Consider the following 12,805-nt stretch of genomic DNA (forward strand, 5'->3'; position numbering starts at 1 on the left):
GCACTCTGTAAGGTATGCACAGTAAAGAATGCCTATGAGAGAAAAACTCATTCATTTTTTTTCTTATTTTAAAAATAACAGTTATTTAGGATACTAACTGTTTAATAATTTAATTTTTGTGAGAAATAAATACCAAGTTTTAATTTATTCCCTTATATTGATATGTATGTACTTAAGTAAAAAGAGCACTTCATTCAGTATTATACTCTAAAATGTAAACTAATTTATGATAAATTAAATCCTTAATACATAATTTTAATATAAAGCTAAAAAATTTGACATACAAATGTTGTATTTAATGTCCTAAATATATGCAACTTCTTTTAATTAATGTTTTATTGTATATTTTATTGATTTACATTGCACATGTTATCCCTTTTCCTGGTTTCCCCTCTGGAACTCCCCTTTCCTGCTGCTTCCATGAAGGTGCTCCCTCACCTACCTAACCACTCTGGTATTCCTGCTCTGGCATTCCCCTACACTGGGACATTGACCCTTCACAGGACCATGGGCCTCTTCTCCCACTGATGTCCGACAGGCCATCCTTTGCTACATATGCAGCTCATGTCATAGGTCTCACCATATGTACTCTTTGGTTGGTGGTTTGTTCCCTAGAATCTCTAGGGTATATGATTGCTTTTTACTGTTGTTCTTCCTATGCTGTTGCAAATCCCTTCAGATCTTTAAGTCCTTCTTTAACACCTCCATTGGGGACACTGTGTAAAGTTCACTAGATGGCTGGCAGTACCTGCACGTGTATTTGTCAGGCTCTGGTAGAGCCTTTCAGGAGAGAGCTATATCAGGCTCCTCTCAGCAAGCATTTCTTGGCATCCCCAATAGTGTCTGGGTTTGGTGTCTGTATATGAGATGGATCCCCATTTGGAATAGTCTCTGGATGGCCTTTCCTTCAGTCTCTGCTTCAGACTTTATCTCCATATTTCCTCCTGCAAGTATTTTGTTCCTCATTAAAGGATGACTGAAGCATCCACACATTGGCCTTTCTTCTACTTGAGCTTCATGTGGTCTGTGATTTTTACCTTGGGTATTCTGAGCTTTGGGGCTAATATTCACTTATTCCTAGTCTAAACCATGAGTGTTCTTTTGTGCCTGGGTTACCTCACTCAGGATGATTTTTTGTACTTCAATCCATTTATTTAAGAACTTCATGAGGTCCTTGTTTTTAATAGCTAAGTAGTACTCCATTATGTAAATGTATCACATTTTCTGTATCCATTTCTCTACTGAAGGACATCTGGGTTCTTTTTAGCTTCTGGCTATTATAAATAAGGCAGCTATGAGCCTAGTGGAGCATATATCCTTGTTATATCTTGGAGCATCTTTTGGGTGTATGCCTAGGAATAATATAGCTGTGTCTTCAGGTATCACTATGTACAATTTTCTGAGGAAGCACCAGATTGATTTCCAGAGTGCTTGTACCAGCTTGCAATGCTAAAACAATGAAAGAGTGTTCCTCTTTCTCCACATTCTCACCAGTATGTGTTGACATCCTTCATAACAGTAATGAATAATATAATGTACCTTTGTTTGTCTTTAAGTAAGCAAGTGAAAAATCTGTATGACAAGAACTTCAAGACTCTGAAGAAAGTAACCAAAGAAGATCTCAGAAGACGGTATGATCTCAAATGCTCATGAATTGGCATTATTAATACAGTAAAAATGATCATCTGGCCAAAACAACCTACAGTGAATCTGAAATCCACATTGAATCTGAAATCCACATCAAAATTCCAACTCAATACTTCATAGAGTTAGAAAGAGCAATTTGCAAATTCATGTATAATCAACAGACCAGAATAGCAAAAACTATTCTCAACAAAAGAACTTCTGAGAGAATCATCATCCCTGACCTCAAGCTGTATTACAGAGTAATAGAGATAAAAAAAAAATTCATGGTATTGGTACCGTGACAGGCAGGTAGATCAATGGACTAGAATTGAAGACCCAGAGATTAACCCACACACCTATTGTCACTTGATCCTTGAAAAAGGAGCTAAAACCATCCACTGGAAAAAAAAGACAGCATTTTCAACCAATGGAGCTGGTTCAACTACAGATCAGCATGTAGAAGAATGCATATCAATTCATTCTTGTCTCCTTGTACAAAGCTCAAGTCCAAGTGGATAAAGGACCACTACATAAAACTAGATACATTGAAACCAATAGAAGAGAAAGTAGAGAACACAGGGCACAGAAGAAAATTTCCTGAACAGAACACCAATGGTTTATGCTCTAAGGTCAAAAATAGGCAAATGGGACATCATAAAATTGCAAAACTTCTCTAAGGCAAAGGACACTGTCAATAGCACAAAATGGCAATCAACAGATTGGGAAAATATCTTTCTTAATCCTGCATCTGATGAGGGTTAATATCCAATATGTACAAAAAACTCAAGAAGTTATAATCCAGAGAACCAAATAATCCTATGAAAAATGAGGTACAGATCTAAACAAAGAATTCTCCATTGAGGAATGCCAAATGGCTGAGAAGCACCTAAAGAAATGCTCATCAGCCTTAGTCGTCAGGGAAATACATATCAAAACAACAATGAGAGTCCAACTCACACATGTCAGAATCACTAACAACTCATTCTTTTTTGAGTATTTTGTTTATGGTAGGATCTTCCTCTTTACTAAACAGTCTTAAACCTATTCAAAGTTTGGCATAACTAATTGAACATAGTGAGTTTCCAAAAAGGAAGCCAATAAGTTTGTTAAAGTGTGAGTTGAAAAGTGGCAAAAGTATTATTTTTATTTTTATTTTATATTTTATTTACATTTCAGATGCCATCTCCTTTCTCCATTTTCCCTCCCTAGAAAACCCCTATCCCATGCCCCCTTTTCCTTTTTGCTTTTACACAATTTTTTAAATGTTAATCAAAGGCTTTATAAGTTTGGTATGTGGCAAAAGTTTTATGGGGAAACTAGGAATAGGTTATTTGATAGTTTTATATTTATAATGTTTGAAATAAAAAGAAAAAAGTTTAAAATATTTTCTAGTCTATTATTCATCTGACATCAGTATTTCAAACATGTTTATTTTCCATATAAATTTAAGGTGCAGTGTGATTTTTTTGACATTTTGTGCTAAAATTGTGGGGTATTATAGGCATTCTTAAGGTCAGATATTCTAGATGATCAGTAACTATACGGGAAAGGAAAGAACATGTTACTTGATTGTTTATAGAAGTTGAGAATAGTGTTAAAAGGAACAAAAGGGATGATGATTAAAGAACACTTTTTGAACTCTGTAGTACTTTAGGTTATGTTTTAAAAGCAATCATGAGGTTAAAAACTGTAATGTGGACTAGAACCGCAGGATCATGAACAAATATATTCTATAAACTTATTGTGACATTCTCCTGGACAAGATATGTGCTGATCATGGATTGTTCCATGGGTTTAGTAGTTGATAATGTAGAATTTATGAAGAGCTGGTGAATCTTTTCTTAATTCATGATTTATAACCGCCAATCCGTTTAAAGAAACTCATTGGTTTCCTTAAAGAAAGTTGTGACATAAAAAACTATTAGTGAAATTACAGACAAGGTGATATCCATTTGGAGATAATAAGACTTTAAGAGAACTTGTTGGTAAATGTATGAATACATTAGACATTCTAAGAAAGATTTAAAAGTTTAGTTTCTCTAATTTGCATAAATTAAAGTAGTTCCTGTACTTTAAAAAATTGAAAAATACAGATTTGGCCTTTCAAAATGCTTCCATTTACACTTGAGTTTTATTGTATTATAATACATTCTTTAGGTAATATATATATATATATATATATATATATATATATATATATATTTCTGTATGTATAAATAATATATAAATAATATATATAAGTACATATAAATAATTCTATATTTATATAAATTGAATATATATATACATATATTCATATTCATGATTTAAAAGAGCCAGTCCCTTTACAGAAATAATATATATATTATCCAGAGGTATGGAACCCACAAAAAATAAGTACAGGTATCATCTAAGTGCAGTTTGGTGAAACAATTAGTATTCTGTAATCACTTACCAGAATATTGTTGAGAGGTTATTTACAGGAGCAGATACAACTCACTAAATCCCAGCCCATCGTGGGTGAAACACTAGAAAGCTGGGAACCTGGAGTATACTGCACAAACCTCAGGATGTTGAAAAGGTTGGAGACGAAGTGCCCATTCTAAAAACTCTCTGATGTAAAGATCTTCTAGGCAGCTTTGCATGTTTGTCTTTCTCACAGGAAGGTATCATAGTTTCAGAGTATTCATTGCAAGTCTTCATCACTAAGATGTTTCTTGCATCTAAGATATTTTATTTTATTTTATTTTATTTTATTTTATTTTATTTTATTTTATTTTATTTTTGATCTGAGTGGGAAGTTAGAAATCTCAAATTAAACTGTTATACAGTATTCTACCCCTTCTTCTGCTTCTCACACTTTTTATTCCACCACTTCTTCAATAATCTCTGAGCCATAGAAAGGGTAATTTTAGATGCCCACGAATAGTTAAAAAATAGGCTACCATGACCCAGTAACCTTGATTTCAGGGTTTTCACCAATGGTTATGAACTGAGGCTGAAAATCACTAACACTTAAGTGTACGTGCAAGCAGTTTCACAGGCATATCACATCAACCTAGAAAAACAGCAGAAATGGCTTCCATGGCCACAGGCCTTTGCTCTAAGCCAGAGCAAAAGGTTTTAAAATCCTGTTTTGTGAATGGGCTTTGATTTCTATGGGAATAGTGTTTATTTTATCCATGATAATTAGCCAACTATTATTGCACAAGCAGGTATAACCTGTCTATTATATCTGCAGTTTATCATGTAGGCTAAGCAATCAAGAATGCTCGAGACAGTTCACCAGCAGCATTCATGTTCCTCCCATACCTAATATCGAAGTAAGCCAGTATACTTGTTTTCCGTCTAGTCACAGCTTAATTTCCTCATGTTTTGCAGTCAACGTATGTAATTGCAGGGCCTTTAAGCATATGGTTTGCTGGGATAGAGCTCAGGTGGGTTCAGGGTTTATTTCTTGGTGTTTAAATCTAAGTAATTTTGCTACTGTGGCTGAACTGCCTCCTGGATTCCTCTGAGGACTTATTGTAGGCTCTGTCATTTATCACCTCATCCTGAAACAAGAGACTAAGTAAAGGCTTAATTGCTGTAGCCTATTTTCTTTGTCCAGATGGCTCTTGTGTGTCAGGCTAAGAAGAAGTTTGTATCAATAAACTTCTATTGAGCAAGGAGAAGAAAATAACCTTGGCAGAAAGAAAAAAATTTACATAAGCAAATATGTAAGAATTCACATACATTCATATACATATTCACACATACAACATTTACACTTTTCCATTCAAACAAGTCTGGTCTACTTTCCATATATTCTCACAATAACATACTTGCACAAACATCCATATTTACACATGCATTTGTATCAAAAGACCAAGCAAGTGTGCAGAAAAAAACTCTCCATTTCGTGATGAAAAATGAGCTCCAATCTTTTTTGCATATAGAAAGGAAAAGCTTCTACATTTTTAATGCTAAATGAATGAAACCCAAGTTTGTAATAAGAAAGCTTTGATCCCTTTAATAAAACTAAACCTTGAATGAATTGTGTAGTGTTCCTTCTGTTTCTATTTCATGGAGCACTTTGTAGAATATTGGTATTCTTTGAAGTTGTGCTTTCAGCTTTAGTAAAGTTCTTTTATGAATGTATGTGCCCTTGCATTTGGAGCATAGCTGTTCAGAATTGAGAGTTCTTCTTGGTAGAATTTTTCTTTGATGAGTATGATTAACCTTTTTGATAACTTTTGGTTGAAAGTTGATTTTATTTGAGATTAGAATGGCTACTCCAGCTTGTTTCTTAGGAGCATTTGCTTGGAAAATTGGTTTTACACCCCTTTACACTGGGGTAGTGTCTGTCTTTGACACTGAAGTTATTTTCCTGTATGAAGCAAAATGCTGGTTTCTGTTTATGTATCTAGTGTGTTAGACTAAGTCTTTTTATTGGAGAACTGAGTCAAGTGATATTAAGAGATATTAAGGAGTAGTGATTATTGCTTTCTCCAATTTTGGTTGTTATTTTTATGTTTGTATGGCTATATTCTCTTGAGTTTATTGAAAGATTACTTTCTTGCTTTCTCTTGGGTGTAGTTTCCTTCCTTGTGTTGGAGTTTTCCATGTATTATCCTCTGTAGGGCTGGATTTGTGGAAAGATATTGTATAAATTTGGTTTTGTCTTGGAACATCTTTGTTTCTCCATCTATGGTGATTAAAAGATTTGCTGGGTATTGTTAGCATTTTGTCTAAACTCCACCCCCACAGGTACCTGACAACAGCCAGGTATATTTCTTCCCACAGTTTCCTGACAATAGACAGGTAGGCCTGGCCCACTGTAAAAGGGGTTGCTTGCCACCTCCACTCTCTTTATCTCTTGCTCTCTTGCTCCTCTCTTGCCTCTGTCTTCTCCCTGTCCCCTCACCTATTCCCCCTTCCCTTCCCCCTCTCTCCATGTGCTCACGACTGCCTCTACCATTCTGTCTCTCCTCTCTCTCTCTCTCTCTCTCTCTCTCTCTCTCTCTTTCTCTGACTCTACTATCCTCCTGGCTCCCCTTCCCATGCCCTGAATAAACTTTATTCTATACTATATTGGTGTGTGTCTGGTCCCTCAGGGGGAGAGATGCCTAGGCATGGGCCCACTGATACATCCACTTCTCCTATACCTTACCACACACCCACAAAACATACTCTTTATCTCTTTTTCTTTTTATAAACATATCAGGAATAGTAGCCTAGTCTGCCATTTTTGTTCTACTAGGGTCTGTATGAAATAGGCCAGGATTTTCTAGCTTTCATAGTCTCTGGTGAGAAATCTGGTGTAATTGTGAGAGGTCTGCCTTTTTATGTTCTTTGACCTTTTTCCATTACTGGTTTTAATTTTCTTTCTTTGTTTTGTGCATTTGGCATTTTCATTATTATGTGATGGGAGGAATTTCTTTTCTGGTTTAGTCTATTTGGAGGTCTGCAGGCTTCTTGTATGTTCCTGAGGATCTTTCCTTTGGTTAGGGAAGTTTTCTTCTATAATTTTTTGGAAAATATTTACTGGCCCTTTAAGTAATCTTACTTTGGGAATCTTCCATCTCTTCTATAGCTATTATCCTTATGTTTGTTCTTGTCCTTGTGTCCTGGATTTCCTGGATGCTTTGCATTAGGAGCTTCTTGCATTTTGCATTTTCTTTGACTGTTGTATCAATGTTTTCTATGATGTCTTTTGCAACTGAGATTCCCTCTTCTGTCTCTTGAATTCTGTTGTTGGTGTTTGCCTCTATGACTCCTGATCTCTTTCCTATTTCCAGAGGTTTTCTATTTCCAGAGTTGTGTCCCTTTGTGATTTCTTTAAGGTTTCTATTTCCATTTTTAGATCCTGGATGGTTTTGTTCAATTCTTTCACCTATATGTGTTTTCTTGCAATTCTTAAGAGAGTTTTGTGTTCCTCTTCAAGGCCTTCTCCCTTTTTACCCATGTTCATCTGTATTTCTTTAAGGGAGTTATTAATGTCCTTCTTAAAGTCCTCTATCATCATCATATGTGATTTTAAATCAGATTTTTTTCCTGGTGTGTTGGGGTATCCATGGCTCACTGTGGTAGGAGAACTATGTTTTGATGATGCCAAGTAGCCTTGGTTTCTGTTGCTTATGTTCTTGCTTTTGCCTCTTGCCATCTGGTTATCTCTGGTGTTAGCTGGTGTTACTGTCTCTGACTGTGGCTTGTCTTTCCTGTGCTCACAGGTGCGTCAACACTCCTGGGATACCTCTCTTGGTGGTATGTGGGAATGGAGAACTATGGCACAGGATCATCTCTGGGCCCAAAGGAAATCGGAAGGGCCCTATCCTGTTTCTGCTTTTGTTGAAGTCCAACTATACTTCATGGTGTTCTATTAAAATACAAGGCATTATTTTAATTTTTTTTTACCTATTGAGGCTTCCTTTGTGACTGACTAAATGGTCAGTTTTAGAGAAGGATACATGAGGTGCTAAGAATAAGGCATTTTTGTGTGTGTGATTGCGTAAATACAAAACATAAGTTTAGCTCAATTTAAATACTAAAAGTTAGAAGATGAACATATTCAACAAATGATAAAAACATTTTACATTAAGCATGACACTACTAGAACTTTTGGACACTAATACAAAATATTATGAAAATATTAGACTTAGAGCCCACCAAGCTTCTTTCAACCGTTCATATTCCCCTCATCTTCAGATCCCAGCCCACAAATCTAGTAAATGTCCTCTGCTTTACCAGAGGCAATGGCTACACTCAGAACTCAGATAGACCTGCCCAGAGTCTACCACCACTCAGTCAAAAGTCTGCCAAGAGTCTCCCAACAGCATCCTCTCCTGTCATCTTCATATCCATGTAGCTCTGGATTCTGGTTAAAATATTCTACTCTAACAGAGAATACACTGGATCCCTGAACTCTAAGCAAGACCCTATCCATAGATTCTAAAGTTTCTTCATAGATCACCTAGCTTTCTCAAGCAATATCTCCCCACCCCTTATCTCCACATCTTGGCCCACATATCCAACAGAAGCCCTGTGTTCTATGAGAAACTGTGCTAGTAAGAGGTAGAGCAAATATTGTACTACTACTCCAACATCCAAAAATGACACAAATACTGAGGACCACAGAAGTTCCCAGATCTGCCAGAGTCTTGCTGATACAGGGCACCAGGATCTCAATGACATAAAAGAGTCTTGGTGAGGATACATTTTTATGGTTTCACAAAATCCAGAAATCTAGGACCAGACTGATGACTCATTGTAATAAACATTTGTAAGTGAAGATGCTTGGATACAAGGATATCCTTTGGGAAACATTGTCATAGACTCTACCTTTCAAGATTTATATGCTTTTATTGATGTTACTGTTGTTGAAGTTCTTTATATAATTTTTTTGTGTTCTATTTTTGGAGGGAGGTTACAAGAGTAAAGGGCAGATATGAGAGAATAGAGAAATGAGATTGTCTGGTGTGCATGATGTTAAACTCACAAGGAACCAAATAAAAGAAAAAAATAAATCTTGTATATCAAATTATATATTATATATAAGTTTTATTGATATATAAATTAAATTAAGAATGGAAAGCTTCCCCGCTGAGCAATCTATCCCTGCTCGAGCTCCAATCCTACCTCTACTTCTCTGCACACCTTTAATAGTCCTATGGATTCTGAATCATACATGTTAATTTGCCTTCCCCAATTGATCTTCCCTGTTTGCTAAGTCTTCTGGGCATGAGAAGCAGTGTTGACTAGCGTGCTTGAACAGGCAGGCCTCCATTATTATGGTATATCTCTACCAACCTTCATCAGACCTGCAGATCGTAAACAATAACTATGGATCCGGAAACATTTATACCTGCTCCTCTGGAAGCATACAGCCCAAGGATACCCATCACAGGCCTGCCAAACTAGAGAAATTGATGCTAACTCCCCTTCCAATACCTACTAAAACAGGAACACCACAGGACTAAAGCCATCAAGACTTAAACTTCCTCAAAAAAATAAATAAATAAAAAAGCACAGTCAACCGAAGCAAGGGTAAAATGACACCTTTAGAGCACAGATATCCTACCACACCAAGCCCTATCTATCCTATCACAAACAAAGCACAAGAAAAATACCTTAAATTCAATCCTATGAAGATGATAGAATACTTGAAAGGATAAATATATATATATATTCCTTAAAGATATACAGGAAAATACATTTAAACATGCAGGAACCATCTTGTCTGGAGAGGGTAATGTCAAGGGAACAGAGGAGGACTCTGGTGAGGTCTTTAAAGTCTGAGGGCCTCCAGATATCCTAGCTCTTTAACTGTACCAAAATGTTGATGATAACTTCTAAAACGTCCTAAGAACTTTCTTGCTCTGTCTGAGGTTAAAAAGCTGCTGGCTTAGGTGATTGACACCTGTAGCCTAACAGTGGGAGTTTAAGCTCTTGTTTTATCTCAGTAGGAACTGTGAGGCTCTTTCAACTTGCTAGTTGGATGTCACAGGAAGAAAAGGAGACACTTAGAAGTGATTATAGCATTTATTTATTACTAAGTTGCAAAAAGCTTCCTATAAAAGCTATCTAAGGGGAAAAGCAGAATGATCCTAATTAGGGAAAGGGAAAATTCTTCTTAGTGGGGAAAGGGAAAAATTGTTGTAAGTGAAAAATTCTTCCAGAAGTGGAAAACAAAATAATTCTACAATCTTCTCTTTCCCCTCAGTACTCATACGTCTTTCAGAATACATGATCACATGTTACAAAGTTCATCACAAGTTCACCCCAAAAATCAAATCATAAATTGAAATAAAAGTTTACTACAGAGAATGTTTGCATGCATATCCATTAGAAGTAATTATCTGGCTAAAGATCCATCACCTGTGTCAGCTCCCCAGTTTCACTGAAGGTATAAGACCATATCTAGGTTATTATTAAAGTTTTGTATAGATAAATCCAGTCAATACTTATCGTTGATCCTAGCACCTATAATAAATCATTAGTTCCCTTTTTGTGACCTGTGGTTAACTGTTTTACAACTCCTTGGAATATGCTCTGAGTAGGAGAAAGTCTGGTTACTATCTAAGAGCAACTAAGAGTAACTGGTGGTACTTGGAATACTAGCAGAGCTCTCATTGCAGTTTTGACTATGAGAAAAGAACCTAATAGTTATCGAACTATAAAAGAGCTTAATAATCACTGATATAATTATAAATTTATAATTTTATAGGTCATTATTAAGACTTAAGAAGTCATCTATTTGTTTATCTAGCATCACTACAAGACAATACATCTTCATAGATCTGTAGAGATCTGCTCCAAAGTGGTAAGCTACTAATTAGTGATTATTCTGTGTGTTTTTTAATAACAGAAAAAATATACTAATAGCAGGAATCTTTCCCAAAATTAATTCCCTTACAGCCTTGCTTAATACAAAAGAACCTGTTGCAGAATATATAATAATCAGAAGCAGGCCACCTCAGGAACATCACCTGCTAGTTGGTACCTTCTCACATTATGGCTCCTGAAACAAACAGGTGAAGGAAATAAATAGAACTGTGCAAAACTTGAAAATGGAAAAAGAAGCAATAAAAAAGCACAAGCTGAGCAAATGCATGGAGATGGAAAACATAGCAAAGAGTAGAGATATAACAGATGCAAGCATTACTAACAGAACACAGCAGATATAGGAAAAATTCCCAGACATTAAAGACAAAAGAAGAAATTAAAATATCAGTCAAAGAAAATGTTAAATCTATAAAGTTCTTAGCACAAAATTACTAGGAAGTCTGTGAAAACATGAAAATAACAAACCTAAGAATAATAGGAAGATAAGAATGTGAATATCACAATTATACGGCCCAGAAAATAATTTCTACATAATCCTGGAAGAAACTTTCCAACCTAAAGAAAGACATGCCTATAAACATGAAAAAAACCTATGGAACACCAATTAGTATAGATCAGAAAAGAAAATCCTCATACCATATATTCATCAGAATATATAATATACAAAACAAAGAAAGAATAATAAATTGGCCATGGAAATAGGCAGGTAACATGCAAAGGCACATGTGTCAGAATTCAAAAGAGACTCCATAAGCTAGAACGGCCTAGTAAGATTTCTTGCATCTGCTAAAAAAATCACAGATGCAAACCTAGACTATTACACTCAGCAAAACTCTCAATCAGCATATATGGAGAAAACAAGTCATTGTAAGACAAATCCAAATTCAAACAATATCTATGCACAAATCTAGCCCTACAGAAAATACTAAAATGAAAACTCTAACCCAAGAAGTATAACAATATACAAGAAAATACAGGAAATAAGCAATACCGTAGCATCAAAAACAAGGGAAGCACACACTGATCATTAATATCTCATAACTAATGGACTTAATTACACCAATAAAAAGACAGGCTAACAAATTCAATGCAAAATCAGGATGTGATTTTTTTATACATTTATTAACACAGAGAAATGTATGGACTGAAGGGGGAAAAAAGAAACTACATGATTTTTTAGACTGATGGAATCATATTTAATACATGTTCCTCAGGGCACAAAGATTCATTGCAGTAATTTGAACAGACTAAATATAAGTGCTGGAAGTGGCAGATGATTAGAAGAAAACATAAAGTTCTGAAAACAGCAGAGCAGGTACCAATTCCCAGGGACTGAAGCAAGAAACACAACACCTTGCTAGCCAAAGAGAGATTACACACAAATATGAAGATAAGAGATACACATACAATTTCTCCACTTGTATCACTGAATGGAAGTTTTAGCTCCTGTAAAAGAAATAACAAACTTTTTTTTAAAATGAGAGTCAATAATGTGAGAAGTTGAAAATACTTCGTTGGAAGATAAACTGTTCCAAAATGATTTTGACATCAAAAAGTAGTCTTGAAGGGCTTAAAAATAAAAAGACACACAATTGTGTGGATAGTGAATGTAGGAATAAAAGAATTAGAGAATGCTGTGATTAAGATCAAATGACTTATAAAACTAAAGACTATCAAAGAACTAAAAAGTAGAGCATAAAAGTTTTTAACACATGACATTTTTGCCCATATAATTCAATAGCTACAAAAACACTAAATAAATGTATTCTTACTAAAGATATTATTAATAAACATAATCGCTGAGTTATATGCTCAGCCACATACAATGAGGTTATTTTCTTTCTTGTATAATGAACTTTGAAGATTTTGCTTGGCA

Source organism: Arvicanthis niloticus, chromosome 1 (assembly GCF_011762505.2).
Source record: "Arvicanthis niloticus isolate mArvNil1 chromosome 1, mArvNil1.pat.X, whole genome shotgun sequence".
NCBI lineage: Eukaryota > Metazoa > Chordata > Mammalia > Rodentia > Muridae > Arvicanthis > Arvicanthis niloticus.